We start from the raw sequence: 17842 nt of genomic DNA on the forward strand, positions 1-17842 counted from the left end.
GTTTAGTGAAATGCTTTTAGTTTTAGAACTTTTGTGTGAGTGGTGACATTGACTTTGGAATATTGTGACTGTTTCACCACTAGTGGTTCATAGATAGTCATTGCAAAGAGTCTCTCAGATTTGGAGGGAATTCGTGTATGAGCAATTACTGTTAGAAATATATTGTATTTTAGGTAAGTGTTGAACCTTTATTGTGGTGTCTAACCTCCAAAGCAAGCATGTTGTACCTGCATGTTGTACCTAATATTTTAATTTCAACATCTGTACAAAGTGTCATTCTTTGTTCACCTTCAAGCCATCCCTCCATTCCAACAATCCTCTATAGAGGCTCTCAAGACAAATTATTTTCCAATTAGTGCCATAATGTAGCTTAGAGAACACAATTTCGAAGGAATGAATAGAAACTGAAGTTGTGCTATTTGGCAAATGTTTTCTTCTCACACGTGAATGTTCAGGTCTTTCCCCCACGGTGTTCATGTCTTCTGACAGCAGAGGTGCAGCGCCTTTTTATTAGAATTGAGTTTTAATATGGTTGTTTTTGTCATGTTTGGCATTATAACGTCCTTAAAGGATTTGCATGTTTATTAAGATTAAAGTAAATATGAATGTTCAGCTAGTCTGTGCATGTTTATGGCAGAGTTGTAAGAGAAAGTTGACAGCTATATTTTATGCACGGTCAACATAAGGGAACGATCGCCCTCTCGTGTCTCTCACCGTGCAGTAGGGATATAGCTATAAAATGGGATACAAGATGTGGTATTACCTCTCGGAGACCACAGCCTTCACCATGATTCTAGTTTATAAGGAATGCAGGAAAGTGTAGCTCAGTAGTGACATCACTTGCTAGCTCTTACTAGTACTTGGGTGTTTGACTTTAAATCTGAGACATAACTGCATAGAAAGAAAGGTAAGGCACTGGATTTTCACCAATAAGTGTAGAATTTTATTATTCCAGAAGAAACCTAGTCTTTGGTCAAATTCCTGGAAACACTTTTTAAATCAAGTCTCAGTCCCTAGGAAATAAGCTGCTACTTCTGGCAGTGCAACCAGTGAGTTCAAATTTACTGCAAAAATAAACTTTTACAAATAATAGTACGAATTAAACTGACACTTTTCAACACAAAAAATAGTCTTGAAGTTGCCAACACTAAAAAAAAGAGCAATTAAAGTGTATCTGAGTTTTCAACAAGTTTTCTAAAATATAGCAAGTTCTCCATACTCACTCGTTTACTGCTATTTACACCCTGTTTCATGACTGTCGGTTCAGAATTTCAACATTTTTCTGCTATTCTGCAGAGGGAATGTGTAGAAAGCGCAGAAATCGGCCAGTAATTCACTCCTTGTCCCTACTTCCCATGCTGCATTGCACAGTCTGGGGTCCAATCAGTAGGTAGGCAGTATCTGAATGCCCACCCTCTGCTTTCCCTATATGATTCAGAGACATTCTGGTCAAATTGTTAGTAAACCAACTATTATGTGTAAACACACTCACAAACACACTGTAGCAGCAGGAGAAGCAGAGACTTTGGAGATCATTATCACAGTGTCTGCAGATCTGTCAGCCTGCAGCTTTTAAGTGTAGAGGAGTTGCCTGTGAAGCTGACCTCTCCCCCTGTTGCTATGGAAACATCACTGTGGCCTTGTTACTAAGGAAGCTCTGTACTACTAAAGGCAGCCACTTAAAATTTTAATTTTAAGTATATTACAGAAATGATGAGACTAAGGCCTCCTGCCCACGAGCGGAGCAGGATATGACTGTGGTTTTACACTGCGGGAATCCCACGGGGTAAACAAAAAGATCCCTGCTGGTGATCGCGGAAAAACGTGTAAAATAGAACATGCTGCAATTTTTTTCCCACGGCGTAAATCTGCAGTAGAATCCCGCATGAGAGGACTGAGCCATTAGTTTCAATAGAACCTATTACATCAATGTCTCAGAATTGCGTAATACTCGACCGCAAAAAAGAAAGAATGCAACATAATCTATTTTGCCGCATATACACGTGAGATAGAGCCCATTGTTCTTGATACATTGCACGTGGGCGGTGTGTATACACGCCAAGCGATGGCGCAGGAAATATTAGCAAGAACAAAAAAAAGGTGTACCGCGCATGACAGTGTGAGTGACTACGCGATGATGTGCTGTACAATTTTGCTGCCACACACGGCATTATGCAGGCTCTCGGACAGCTTCAAGGCTGTGAAATGCTGTAGGACCTCCTCAGCATTTTACGCTTATGGTTGTGTGAGCCCGGCCTAACACAAGCTAGTAGATGGGCATACATGGCAGCCACTCAGATGTATGGCTATCTGTGTGATACAAGGACCGCCTGAGTCTGCCATCAGTACTGGTTATAGAGTGGGGATTTTATTTTTTGACGTTCATCTACACAAATATGGACAGGGTTAGTTTTGATGGGACAACCCCTTGAAATATGACATGTCCTTTAATTATCATTTATTTAAGCCATAGTAGAATATGTTTAGCATAGAAATACTTCAGATAAGCTCCTTATAGGGCAACAAAACAGTAAATGAAAAAAAATTTGGGTATTGAAACAAATGCTTGTTTTGAGTGAAGGAATTTAACATGACAGCAGTTTGTAAAGCTGAAAAAAGACATACAGTGGGTCCAGAAAGTCTGCAGACGCTTTCACTTGTTTGCATTTTTGTTATATTGTGGCCTTAGACAAATTAAAAAAAAAAACTTTCAAATTTCTCCCCAACATTCTGCACTCAATACCCCATACTGACAAAGTGAAAACAGAATTTTTGAAATCTTTGTAAATTTTCTTAAAAATGAAAAACTCACATTTTGGATTGACATAAGTATTTGGGCTCTTTGGTATGACACTTGAAATTTTAGCTTTGGGGCCTCTCATTTCTCTTGATCATCTTTGAGAAATTTTTACACCTAATTTGGAGTCCACTTGTTGTAAATTCAGTTGATTGGATGTGATTTTAAAAGACGCACACCTGTCTCTTTAGGGTCTTGCAGCTCACAATGCATATCAGTGCCAAAACGAAGCCATTAAGAGGGAAGAACTGCCTGTAGAGCTCAGACAGGATTAATAATAATAATCTTTATTTGTATAGCGCCAACTTATTCTGCAGCACTTTCAGGCATGGATAAATGCAAAACAATACAACAATTACAATGTGAGGTACATTGGGTTAGACACAAATGGGTTGGGGGTGGTACAGGAGGTGCAGGGGGTGGGGAACACAGGCAATAGGAAATTTCATGTGCAGTTCAATTATTAGAAGGCAAGCGGGGTGGGGCACCATAAGGAGGGGTAGGGGACTAGGTCAGGAGATTTGGTATGCTTCCCTGAAGAGGTGCGTTTTTAAGGCACATCTGAAATTTCGTGCATCGGGAATTGTCTGGATGCCTTGGGGTAGAGCGTTCCAGAGGATATGTGCTGCTCTGGTGAAGTCCTGTAGGCGAGCATGTGAGGTTCGTATTACAGGGGTGTTTAGTCTGAGTGTGTTAGCAGGCTGGGTGGTGTACTGACAGGAGGGAGGCGATGTATGCTGGTGCAGCGCCATGCAGTGCTTTGTGTGGGAGGTTGAGGAGTTTAAATTTAGTTCTGCAGTGGATGGGCAGCCAGTGCAGTGACTGGCATAATGCAGAGGCATCTGAGTAACGACTGGATAGAAAAATGAGACTAGCTGCTGCATTTAGTATGGATTGGAGTGGAGCGAGTCTAGTGCGGGGGAGGCCAATGAGTAGCGAGTTGCAGTAGATAAGCCGGGAGTGGATGAGGGCGACCACAAGTATCTTTAGCGTGTCTGTGGTTAGGAACGGACGTATTTTAGCAATATTTCTGAGGTGCATGTTGTGCGGAGGCACAGATTTGGAGAAGGCTGCAAAAACATTTCTGCTATATTGAAAGTTCTCAAGAGCACAGTGGCCTCCATAATTTTAAAATGGAAGAAATTTGGAACAACCAGGGCTCTTCGTAGAGCTGACCAAACCAATCAGAGTACTTGTGGTAGAAGGGCCTTGATAATTAGGTGACCAAGAACCCCATGGTCACTCTGGATGAGTTCCAAAGATCTTTTATGCAGATTGCAGAAACATCCAGAAGGTCAACCATTACTGCAGCACTGCACCTATCTGGGCTTTATGGCAGAGTGGCCAGAAAGAAGCCTCTCATCAGTAACACACACATAAAAGCCATCCTGGAGTTTGCCAAAAAGTACTTTAAGGGCTCATGTCCACGGGGAAAATCGGGCCCGCTACGGATTCTACATGTAGAATCTGCAGCGGGTCCCTCCTGCCCCGCGGACATGAGCGCTGAAAATACAAATAAATGACAATAAACTCACCTCCCATCCGCTCCGTTTCTTCTCTTCGCCGCGGCGTCATCTTCTCTCGTCGCGGCCGGATCTTCATTCTTCGGCTCGGCGGATGTGCACGATGACGTCGGTGACGTGCCCCGCGCATGCGCCGGGCCGAAGCAAAATGATCCGGCCGCGGCTGAGAGAGGATGGCGCGGCGCCAAAGAGAAGAACCGGAGCGGGTAAGTAAAATGTGATTTTTGTGTCCCGCGGATCCGGACGGCTTCCATAGGCTTCAATAGAAGCCCGCGGGAGCCGTCCCCGCGGGAGACCCGCATGAAAATGGAGCATCGTCCAGATTTTTTCATGCTCCATTTTTTTTAAAATCACTTTTATTGACGATCCGCGGGTATTTATCTACCCGCGGGTGGTCAATGCATCCCTATGGGGTGCGGATCCGCGCGCGGGAGAAGAGTTAAAATCCGCTGCGGATTTTAATTCTTCTTTTCCCCGTGGACATGAGGCCTAAAAGGACTCTCAGACTGTGAGAAACAGTCTCATCTATTGAAAGAATGATTGAACTTTTGGGCCTCAATTCTAAGTACTATGTCCGGAGAAAACCAGGTACTGCTCATCATCTGCCCAATACCATCCCGAAAGTGAGGGGTTGCAGGGGCTGGGACAGGGAGACTCGTCAGGGTTGATGGAAAGCTGAATTGAGTAAAGTACAGAGATATTCTTAATGAGAATCTTATCCAGAGCACAAGGGCCCTCAGACCAGGCAGAAGAGAAGGTTCACCTTCCAACAAGACAATGACCCTAAGCACACAGCCAAGATTACACAGGAGGGGCCTAGGGACACCTTTGTGAATGTCCTTGAGTGGTTCAGCCAGAGCCCTGACTTGAACCCAATCGAGCATTTATGGAGAGACCTGAAAATGGCCAACCACACACTGCCCCATCTAACCTGACATAGCTTAAGAGGATCTGTAGAGAAGAATAGCAGAAAATCCCCAAATCCATGTGTGCCAACCTTGTGGTATCATACCCAAGAAGACTGGAGGCTTTAATCGCTGCCAAAGGTGCTTCAGCTATGTACTAAGTACAGAGTGTGAATACTTATGTCAATGTAAAATGTTAGCTTTCATAAAAAAATATATCTAACATTCAATTTTTCACTTTGCCACTATGGGGTATTGAGTGCAGAAAGATGGGGGACAACTCAAATATTTTTTTAAATTGCACAAGGCCACAACATAATATGTAAGAAAATTTGAAAGGGCCTGAAGATGTTCTGGACCTACTGTACGTCCATCCAGTTCAGCCTGCTATCCCACAATATTGACCCAGAGGCTGGCAAAAGAAACCTGTGAGGCAGAAGCTGATGTTCATCATTTTGGGGAAAAACGTCCTTCATGACTCCAAAAAGCCCTTCCATATCTTTATTGTCACCTGAATGTAAGATTGCCGGTCACTGCTTGCCTGTATTGCCAATATAACCTCACAGCAAGACTGTGTTGCTTTTATTTGTGATTATTTCCAATATTCACCATTTTCTTTAATACTTTTTTGCTTGTGAAAGCTGCTCAAACTTTTTCCTTCCAAAAATGGAAATCTCCTGAGTCAGTTGTCTGAGATTAGCAGCAGCTCCAAGCATCTTCCAGGGAAGCTGGATGCGCCTCTGATCAGTAGGATGACAGCCAACGGCCATCTCATTATGAGCTGTTCTCTGAGTGTGTGGGACTAAGAAAAGTATGATCTACAGCAGACAGGATATGTGGAGTGACAGTTTTGGGGTGGCAGGGGATGGGTCTGTTTTATTGGCTGCAACCTAGTACAACTTGTCACTCCTGAGCTAAACCGTCATGCTGCCGACAATATCCATGCAAGCTTGAACAGCTGAACGCTATGGGGTACATTTCCTCGCTGTATGGCCACACTCAGGCTGTAGTGTTACCCGATGTGTTATACACACAACTGCCACATGTCAGTGAATGGGGATTTGTAAATGCCATTGCTCTGTGTATTTCTTGTTATAACACAGCTTGCTGTACTTGTCATATTTTGTCTGGGATTGCTTGCAATTTTCAGAAGAAATACTTCAGTTCACTGGTAGCTCTCGGCACACGAAACACACCAAAAACTATCCTGCGTCATAGTTTGGTGCACTACCGAAATAAGGCTAGGGCTGCACAGCAACATTTGGCCGCAGCAAGGCTCATACGACTAAAAATCGCTGTGTAGCATGGAGGTTGGATTTTCTGTGAGCCGTGGTCGCTGCACCCTGCAACTGGCAGGCTGTGGGGGCGCACTCCCACTGTTCTCTATGGGAGTGCACACACAGCCCGCACAAGAATCCTACTGACTGACCAAGTGCTGACCTCTCTTTACAGGGGTTTTCCAGGGAACAAGAAATTTTTGGAGCAGGAAATGTTGTAAAAATAAAGAAATATTGCATGCTCCCCTCCATAACCACTTTGGAAACAGAGATTTATCATTTTTTTTTAATTTTTGTTTTTTGGTTCCCACCGTCCAAGAGCCATAACTTTTTAATTTTTTCATTGATATGGCCGTATGCGAGCTTGTTTTTGGGAATGAGTTGTATTTTTTTATTGGGACTGTATAATGTACGGAAAAATTTAATCATTTTTAAGTGCAAAGAAATGAAAAAAAAATGCAATGGTGACAGTTTTGGTGGGTTTAGTTTTTACAGGATTCAGAGTGCAGTTAAAAATGACATGAATTTTGTTCTATGGGTCAGTACAATTACAGATTTATATAGTTTTTGACAATGTTTTTCTATTTTTCAGAAATAAAACTTTATTTTTTCATTGATTTGGGCAATGTGAGGATTTCTCTTTTTTTTTTTTGCAGAGTGAGCGGAGTTTTTATTTATTATATTTTGCAGCATATACATCTTTTTATCTTTTTGCTCACTTGGTATTTTGCAATTCAAAAAAACATAAATCGTAATCCTGGCATTCCGTACTTTTTTTTTTTCATCATTTTTATAGGACTCTTACATACGTGACGGTACCAAATATGTGGTGGTGTTTTTTTTGTTTACTTTTTTATGGGAAAAGGGAAAATATTAAATTTTTTAAACTGTTTATAAAATCTTTATGTAGTCACCACGAGGAACTTAGACTTGCAGTCATTTGATCACATGTATTGTATACTGCAATACTTCGGTATTGCATATATAGCGATTTTTAATGTTGCTTTGCTTAATAGGCATCTATGTATGGCAGCCCTGGGAGCCTTACAGCCAGTAGACTCTGGGCTACCACGCTAGCCCATTGGCACCCTCCGATAATGCTGCAGTAGGTTGGCTTTCAGAAAAGTTGGTAGCCACTGGGTATATAGCGAACTCTGCTCCTGAGCGTGCTCCATACATGTTTCAGGACTACCACACATTTACAGTTGTTTGGCGATACTGATATGGTTAAGTAACCATCTGTTCACCACTGTGATCCAAGAAAAAGCTACGATGGTCCATGCATTGTGCACATGCCAACTCAGCTAAGCACAGGCTTCAGCATTCATGTGCCATTCGTGCCAAAATCATCGCTGAAGTCTGTGATCACCACAGCTTCTTCTTGGATTGGTGCAGTGGGGATCAGGGCTCCTGCTCTAGATTGAAGGATGCATAAGAGGTGAATATGGCTTATTTCTTTACACCATTCGCTGCCTATAAATTATTGTTTTTCTTTTAGTTCCAAAAATGCCATTAAGTATATCGATGCTTCCATATTTGCATTCATCGGTATTATTTTTTGTTTGCTGATGCGATACGGATTGCATTAGGTTTCATCAAATGTCTGAATTGCAGATTCATAATGTGGACATTTACAGATACGCTCATGTGAAACAGGTCATTGATAATATTTTAATGACAGAACCATAACTGTTTTGACAGATGTGTTTCAAATTGTCCCCATTAACTTACATTGGGGTAGTCACATCACAGAACATGATGGCATATTGCTATTTGTTTAGGTCAACGTGAGTGATCTGTGGTTCTATGCATATTGGGTGGCCATGCGATTATCACCTCTTCCCTCTCAGGATCAGTGGGTGTCCTGGCAGTCGAACCCTGACAATCGGCAAGCTATGGCGTATCCTAGTGATATGCATTGCTTTCTGTGATGGAAATGCACCTTTAACCCCTTAAGGACACAACACTTTTTTTTCCCCCGCATTTTTGTTTTCTCTTCCCCACTTTCAAAAAATCATGACTCTTTTATGTATCCATCAGCTTAGCTGTCTGAGGGCTTGTTTTTTGTGAGATGAGATGTATTTTTCAATGGTGCTAGTTAATGTACTGAAAAACTTTAAAGAATTTCTAGGTGGAATGAAATAGAAAACAAACCACAATTCCACCATTGCTTTTGGGGAGTCCTTGTTTCTACGGTATACACACCTCAGCAAAAATGACATAACTTTATTTTATGGGTTAGTATGATTGCAATGGTACAAAATGTTTATATAGTTTTTTTGTTTTGTTTTATTTTTTAGAAAATAAAATATACTTGGGAAAAACTATTTTCTGCTGCCATCTTCTGGCAGCCAAAACTTTTTTATTTTTCCGTCAACGTAGTTGTGTGAAGGCTTGTTTTTTCAAGACGTCCTGTTTGTATTGGTACCCTTTTGAAGTACATATGACTTCTTGATTTCTTTCCATTAAAATTTTTTCTGAGACAGCAAAGAAGAGCAATTCTGACATTGAGTATTTTTTTTTAATTTTATCCCACCTTGTGCGTTGCTTTGGTAGATTGGACTTTTAGCTGTTGCGAACGGGTGTCAGCTGTCAAAGAACTGTACGTCATGACCCCTTTGAATTCCACCGCCGTCAGCGCTTTGTAAATAAGCACTGTGAGTGGGCGCATCAATAAGTATGTATATGTACTGATTGTACCATTGTATGTGATGCTCCTCTGGCTTGATTATTGTTACATGCTTTTCCGCCCAAATAAACACTTATTTAAACCAAATAAGCGCTGTGATTGGATCGAGTGCCAGCCAATCACAGCCGGTGCTCGATTGTTCACAGCCATTCAGTGAATGACATCACTGAATACCTGTGATTGGTTAATCTAAGCTCCGGCTTAGATTGGCTGGCGCTCGATCCAATCACAGAGCGCTGACGGCAGGAGACTGTAAAGCCGAGCAGAGAGATGACAGCGGGGAGAATTCTCAAGTAGCTTGCTGTACTGCCGGGGACACAGATGCCGACTGGGAGGTGAGTATTGCGTTTTTTTCTTTACCTAGTATATACTTGAGTATAGCTCGGCTTATACTCGAGTCAATAGGTTTTGCCAGTTTTTTGTGGTAAAACTTGTTGACTCGGCTTATACTCGATTCGGCTAATACTATAGTATATACGGTATATTGATGAGGCTATATATTTATTGATACTTAATATTTTCCCAATTTTATTTTCCAGGAGGTGGATTTTTGTAGTGCTGATAAAGAATTCCTTTTGAGAGCCTGACAGGTGAGATATTTTTTTCTTTTTAATTGGTTAATCTTTTATTTTACTATACTATAGATTCAGTTCATATGGCAGAATATCTTTCAATTAAAGAGATGCGATTGTAAGTGCGTGTTTCATAGGTGCTTTGCCCATTAAATCAGGGCATATAAAGCCTGGTTACTGACAAATCTGTTCTTCTCAAGAAATATTAATTAGTGTGAATCATGCCTTAATGCAAACAGCTTTCAGAAGATGTGCTAATGAGGCTGTGAAGCTAAAGATCACAGTGTACATTAGTTTTAATTACCTACAAATGGAGATGCCACAATTTCTCTGACAAGAATGTGGTCCCTTGGTTGGATGCCAGCAGCGACAGGCTATAGAGAGCAGTAGATGACAATGATTTTAATGAAATCTGGATATAGGCAAGGTAACCAGAAGAAGGAGACGCGAGCGAGGGAAATCACAGGAAACATACACAGAGGAACTCTGACAACCCTGACAAGTACACCCTAAGTGAGGGGAGCTCAAAGTATAAATAAGAGAACATAATAAGGTGAAACCGGTACGGGCGTGTGTGAGGGCCAAAAGCATGGAGGATTAACCATTCATTTGCTGGAGAGTGTAGTGTTCTGCTGAGTACAGTCAAAATAGTTAAAAGGAGTTTGTCCAACCACCTAGGTGAAAAGTCATCAAGAAGGCCAGATAGGTAACAGCACCTCATCTCTTAGGGCCCCTCCCATTACATCCCTTGGGCACAGGAGGAGACTTGATGGAGTACTATAGCACATGGGATGCAGACACTGAAGGCACAGCAGGCTGTTCATACCTGACAAGTACTGATTCAGAACCATGGAAGGTCTGTTTTGTAAAATCCAGGAAGGTGTTCCCTGCTGGAGCAGAGCAGACGCCTTGAAATAACAGAAAAGTCTGACAGTCCTACACTGTCGGTGCAAGCCATTAGGCAAGAAAGTATTGCCACTGGAAGAGCGATCGCTTGCATGACATCACTAGGAGGCTTGTTCTATTAACTTCTCCGGCAAGAACATGGTCCCTTTGGTGGATGCCAGTAGTGACAGTCTGGAGACAATGAAAGGTAATAATCAGGTTAAAAGGCAAGGCAGGGAGGCTTGAGACAGTTCAATCACAGTGAACATAAAACATTAAGGAGCTCTGACTGCATTGACAATACTGACAAGCAAGTTCATAAGTCATACAGGAGGTCAGGCAGAAGTTACAAACCGTAAACAAGGAAGTCACTGCTGTCCAAAATATACATTGTGACCTGTTTCAAGTTTGACCTAGACCACCTGGATGTTCGACAATGCTTTTGGGAAAATGATCTATGGAAAGGTAAAAGAAAAGTGGAATTATTTAGCGCAAAAGCACAACGCGCCTGAATTCTGCAACTATTAGGTTCTATTGAACCTAGTAGCTTTTTGCCTGCCAATGATCACATGCGGAATACTGCAGAGGATTTCCACAGTGGGCAAAAATCATGGCATGTTCTATTTATGTGGATTTACGCAGCGGGAGGTCTCCATTAATATAGCATTTATTGAGATGCAGAAATCCGCATGGAATTCCATGATCACTCGCAGGCACTTTTTTGTTTATAATCGCGGCACTCCCACGGCGTAAATCCGTGTTGCTCGTGGACATGAGCCCTTGGAAGGTAAAAAAAAAAACACCGCAAACCAAAAACAAACCCTCATCCTAACCGTGAAGCATGGTGGAGGCAGCATCATGGTTTGGGGCTACTCTGTTGGTTCAGGATCTGGACGTCTTGCTATCATTCAGTTAATAAATTCCAATGCGTATCAAAACATCTCACAGACAAATACAAGGGCAGTAGTGCATGGCCTTAAACTGAAGAGAAGTTTGGCCGATGAAACAAGGCAATAAAACAAAGCACACAAGTAAATCAACTTAAAAATTGGTTGAAAAAGATGATTTGACAAGGCTCGCACTGGAATAGGACATGCTGCAATCTTCCCTGCTAGCGGAAAATCGGAGTTGATTTCCACTCGTGGGCATGAAAAAGTGTTTTCCATAGCATGTCCTATGGGGAGTATTTGCTGCGGGATCCAGAGGTGAACGCTCCCTTCCGGATCTCGTAGTGCAAATACGGCCATAGGCATTGGGCATAAAATACATGACTAGTACAACTGTCTGTGCGTTCTTTGTTTGGTTGATTTGTTTGTCTACAATTGTTACCCAGATAACAATCAGACCACATTTTATTAGTAAGTAGTGCAGAAATCTAGGTAATTCCAAGGGGTTCACTTGTTACTTTTTCTTGCATTTTTAGATCTACTATACCTGATATAAAAGAAGCCTCGTAGCAACTAATAGATCACAAGAAAACTTCTCTACCCGTTGGTAGTCCCTCAACCTCCACTGCATTGGTAGGGTAGAGGTAGAGCTTTTCAGCACTGAATTGCTGGACTTGCACTCAGAGCAGAAAAGACTTGGCTTCGGGTCTGATGCTTCTGACTGCTGATGTGTGGCAGCGGTTGTCATGGTTAAAATACTGCAGAATGTCCTACAAAACACACAGCCTTGTGCCACATGTATACAGGAGGCTTAAAAGCTACGGACTCTTTCTCCCCAAAACTGTTCTTAATGTATTCTAATGGTTAACTTGAGTTTCCAGCTGAAATCCTCATGCCTTCTTTTATTGGTATACCCCACTGATATGCACTTTGCAAACTGCTCCTAGTTTCAGACTTTTCTCATGTGGTTTGTATCTCCCAGTAACACACGCAGGATATGAAGTCTACATGTCCGGGATGCTGCTACCTTCACTAGATCTCGTGTATCAGCACAATTTCCTTTCTGTGCTGATTTCCCCTACAGCCCATAGAGGATCTTCTCTTCCTTGATGCTGATGGGTGTGTTATTACCCTTCCCCTGCAGAGTTTGCTGTGGGTGCTCTGCTTTCTCTCTACACTTGTCCACAGCCTGTGTCATTCTTACTCCTTCTTCTGCCATGCTGCCTATCTACAGCCTGTGTGAAGTCTTGATACATTGGGTGCATTTCCCCCTCTTTACACTCTGATCTGCTGTGGACAGTCTTCTCCCTGCTGCTGTCTCTAAACACTGATAGAAGGAAACAGGAGAACAAAGAGAGCTGATGGGAACAGTGTGCTATTAGATTTATGTCAAAAGCAACAGGGTAGCCAGCTATATGAAGAAATTACACAGAGTTTACGGCAGCAAAATTTCCCGCACGAGATTGCAAGGGGCCATACAGGTGTCATACTTCAGGAGCGATCAAAGCATCGCTAGTTGTGGTCCCCCAGGGTAGCTAAAAAAAAAGTCAAAATAAGATCAATAAAGTTTTATTATTTGTGTAAAAAAAAAAAAGTAATAAAAGTTAAAATTACCCCCATTTTGCCATATCTATACTTATACTTTTATACTTATAAAAATCTAAATCATAAAAGAAAAATACATCGCCGCGTCCGTAAAAGTCCGATTCAAACTAGCGCATTATTTACCCTGCATGATAAACATCCTCCGAAAAAAAAAAATTTGAGTGCCAGAAATGCACTTTTTCTGTCTCCCTGTCTCCCAGAAAAAATGCAATAAAAAGCGATCAAAAAGTTGTATGTCGAGTTGGTACTAATGTAAACTACAGGACATCTAAAAAAAAAATGTGCCCTTGCACAACTACGTCGTCGAAAAGTATAAAAAGTCATTGTGTGCAGAAGATGGTGGCAGAAAATAATTCTAAAAAATTAAATGTCTTTAAAAAAATGTAGTACAACAAGAGAAAGCTATACAAGCTTGGTATCGTAGTAATCGTACTGACCTATAGAATAAAGTTATCATGTCATTTTTGTGCCAGTTTTTGCGCCGTAGAAACAAGATGCACTGAAAGATGGCGGAGTTTTTTCATTTTACTCCACTTAGAATTTTTTAAAAGTTTTTCAGTACATTATATGGTACATTAAGGGCTCATGTCCACGGGGAAAATAATTAAAATCCGCAGCGGATTTTAACTCTTCTCCCGCGCGCGGATCCGCACCCCATAGGGATGCATTGACCACCCGCGGGTAGATAAATACCCGCGGATCGTCAATAAAAGTGATTTAAAAAAAAATGGAGCATGAAAAAATCTGGACCATGCTCCATTTTCATGCGGGTCTCCCGCGGGCTTCTATTGAAGCCTATGGAAGCCGTCCAGATCCGCGGGACACAAAAATCATATTTTACTTACACGCTCCGGTTCTTCTCTTCGGCGCCGCGCCATCTTCTCTCCGACGCGGCCGGATCATTTTGCTTCGGCCCGGCGCATGCGCGGGGCACGTCACCGACGTCATCATGCACATCCGCCGAGCCGAAGAATGAAGATCCGGCCGCGACGAGAGAAGATGACGCCGCCGCGAAGAGAAGAAACGGAGCTGATGGGAGGTGAGTTTATTCTGATTTATTTGTATTTTCAGCGCTCATGTCCGCGGGGCAGGAGGGACCCGCTGCAGATTCTACATGTAGAATCCGTAGCGGGCCCGATTTTCCCCGTGGACATGAGGCCTTAATAGCACCATTGAAAGATACAACTCGTCTCGCAGAAAACAAGCCCTCATACAGTGATGTCGATGGTTAAATAAAGGAGTTACGATTTTTTAAAAAGGGGGGAGGAAAAAAACTAAAATGGGGGAAAAAAAGGGTGCATCATTAGGGTGTTAAATTCACCTTTCTTGAATTTCTATAGGTTTTTTAAAAATGTATTTATATAGATGCTCAGTATTGTCATGGTGGGATGATTTTTCAGTAGCTTTTAGTGAACAAGTGCGTTTGCTTTTTTGGGGGGTTTGGTAGTGTCCATTAAAGGCTCATATCCACATCAAATTTAGAGCAAGTTGCAAAAATGAAAATCTGCAAATTCCCTTTATACACTGACATGCTTGTGAAGTGGCGTTACCTTAGGTAACGGTTTAGGAACGCCCACACCTGTATAAGTTGTGAGGTGTTATCCTGCGAGTGCGGCTGAGCATTGGCCATCGTGCTCATCACTAGACTATGTGAATTATCGGAGTTTAAGCTAGGCATGATTGTGGGTGCCAGACAGGTGGGGCATTTCATTTCTGAAGTTGTGCGGGCATTTGGCACTCCGCGGTCCACAGTGTCAGGTGTGCACTGGGAATACGTCATTGAAGGCATTACCACCTGCAGTGGACAGCGCGATAAAAAGAAGGTGTACAAGCAGCACTTACTCTATATCCACAAGGGCTGGACTAAATAGATGCAGAGCCGTAGAAGTAGGAGCCCAGACCTTGGTTCCACATGGAAGCAGGCTTGACAAAGACCTACTTAAAGTTTGAAACGTTGCAACTGGCTGTATGGAGGAATAAAGCTACACGTTTTAACTGCATCCGTTTTTACTGCCGTGGGCCTTATCTCCTGTTGCTGCAGTGCACAGCGCAATGGCCGCCCACAGGTGCTTATTGATCGCAATCAGCGGTGTCTGGCTAGAATTCTCCATGAGAACAAACAAGTGACTCCTGCAGAAATCACATCCATATTCAATGCCATCAGCCTCACATCTATATCCCATAGGTCAGTGCAGCATTCTTAAGCTTCCATAAGATATGGGAGCAGAAGACCCACCAAAGTGCCTCTTTAAACACCAGCACACTGAACACAGCCTGGGCCTGTGAGGTTGTTAGAGGACTGGCAATATGTGGTGTGGTCTGATGAGTCACGTTACAAATTGTTATGGGTTTCTGGTAGGGTTCATGTGTGGCATGTACCCCAGTTGTAAATAGGGCACTGGGCAGATTTTAGTGGTTCCATACTGGTGTGGGGTGTGTTCTTATGTTATAGCATAGGTTCATTCTTCCGTCTAAACACATCATTGACAGGTGACTGTTACGTTTCACTGTTTGGTGACTATTTTCAGCGCTTCGTGGTTTTCATGTATCCCCACAATGATTGTAAATTCCAGCACATTAATGCGTCATGCCATTGGGTCCAAGTTGTCAAGAATTTAAGGAGCATTCTGCAGAGCTCCTACAAGTGGTGTGGCCCGCACATTCACCGAACACAAACCTAATCATGCATTTATGGGATGTGGTGGAGAGGTCCATTTGCACCCAAGATGCTGTGCCTAGAAACCCCATGGAGCTGTGGCGCTTATCAAGACTCAGCGTCCCACCAGATGTATTCTATTTACTTGTCGATTGTTGCCATGTTCCTGCTCCTTGCTAGTAAGGGTCCTACATGATATTAGTACTTATCCCATAACTTTTGGCATGTCAGTATATAGCAGCATTTACAGTGACTTCCACCCATTGTATTGAATAGGCTTGGGTGTATTTACATGACATTTGCAGTGTATGTCCAGTGTGTACACTGAACAAGCTTGCAGTTTATATGTCAAACATATCCATAGACTCCCATCTATCTAGTAGAATAATGTGGTTGACTCTGCTATTCTATACAGATAATTTTTGTAAAACAACCTATTCTGCTTTTGCATACATTTTTTCACATGATAGCCTATGGGCCACGTATGGGCCTGTACAGTGGCATCCATTGGAGGTCTGTTGGGAAATCCTCCCAATCTATGCCTCTGATATGCAGTGTGAGTACACACGATACCTGCAGTATGTAATATTCTTTTTGAAGTTTTATTTAATTCACTTTATAAAAAGCTTGTCTTTGTTGTTGGGAGTTTCCTCATTTCCTTCTAACAAACCTTGTGATTACAATAAAGTGGTGAACATTGTGGATAAACTGCAAAGCTATTCCTCCAACATTGTGCCTACTACAAGACACAGTGACAGGACACCTCTAAGCTTCGCTGAATGACTGACCTGCTTCGTGCATATGATGCAAGCTACAGTATTTTTCATCCATCCGATTTTGTGAGACCCCCTTAGGGCATTTGTAAAATGAGTCAGTCCTGCTGACAAGTCTGCTTTCTTTAGCAAAATTTGTCCAAATATTTTTGATCGCTGTGTATATGATGGCAGTGGTTAGGGGGTCTCTGTTGGCCACATGATGGGAGAGAACTTACAGCTTTCAGTCGCTTCCCTTGCCTCCTCCTTCCAAGCACCAAAGCATTCTCTGCATAAATGCAGTACATGCGAGCAAGGTGCCACATACTGGAGGGAGTTACCAACCTCCATATAGGCTGACGTCCTGCTGCACTGCACATGAACAGAGCTTGGCCCACGCCCTGCCACTACCGCTTTACTTGGCAGGTTGTGTATCATTTGGAGGAAAGAATTTGGGCATGCTGAGTAGGATGAGAGAGGGCTAGTGGGGATCTGAGTACATGGAAGCCATGCAAGGGACTGGGAAGGAGCATGGGGACCTGCTAGGAACTGCAAAAAATACTGCACAGAATTATGCTTTAAGGACTTTTCCATCTTTAGTACTATTGGTAACTTATTTTCAGGCCCCCCGCCGGTCAGCTGATAAACTGCTATGGACGCCCGCATCTATCAACACACCATCTGTAGTGCAGTGATCCAGTTTGGTATTGCAACTCTCCTCCATTGAAGTGGATAGGAGACAGCTGCAATACCAAAGCGGGCTACAGTGGTACAAACAGAATTTTGACAGCCTCAGCCAACTGAAGTAGCTTCTTATCCACTGAGTGGTAGACCACCGCTGATCTCTCCTCAGGACAGGTCACCAATAATTTGATCCTGAAATACCTCTTTAACCTGTGGCTCTCATCATGTACTACATTTAATAGGGCGACTGTATTACACCGCGTTTACAGGTTACTCATCTGTTACTATATACAGAGCTGGACAGCACTTCCCAGGAAGTTAATGCCAAATATCATAATGTAGTGCTGTATGCTGACATGGTTTGGGGGTGTTTATTTGTGTACTGTGCTTGTTTATGACTGTAGTAAACCCCTACAAGCCATCTCTGTACAGTACATTTAGACCATTTTTTGTGCAGTTAAGATGGTTATCTCGGGGTACGATCACACAGCATATATTTTCTGCTAGGATTTTGCTCATTTCACGCATTTGAAGGGGTGAAATCCGCAGTGGAGGTGGTTTGTACTTCACTCAGCAAAAACACATTTTCTTTCTGTATCATTCCTTTTTT

At 42.4% G+C, this 17842-nt stretch overlaps 1 protein-coding gene across 2 annotated transcripts in view; it reads left to right on the forward strand.

Moving 5' to 3' along the window:
* HIVEP3 (HIVEP zinc finger 3) overlaps positions 1-17842 on the forward strand; it is a 111729-nt gene that overhangs the window by 14861 nt on the left and 79026 nt on the right. For both annotated transcript variants that reach the window (XM_066572582.1, XM_066572590.1), the window contains exon 2: positions 9731-9781. The gene's annotated coding sequence lies outside the window, so the exon portion shown is untranslated. The remainder of the gene's footprint in view (positions 1-9730; positions 9782-17842) is intronic.

This window comes from Eleutherodactylus coqui, chromosome 1 (assembly GCF_035609145.1).
Source record: "Eleutherodactylus coqui strain aEleCoq1 chromosome 1, aEleCoq1.hap1, whole genome shotgun sequence".
Lineage (NCBI taxonomy): Eukaryota > Metazoa > Chordata > Amphibia > Anura > Eleutherodactylidae > Eleutherodactylus > Eleutherodactylus coqui.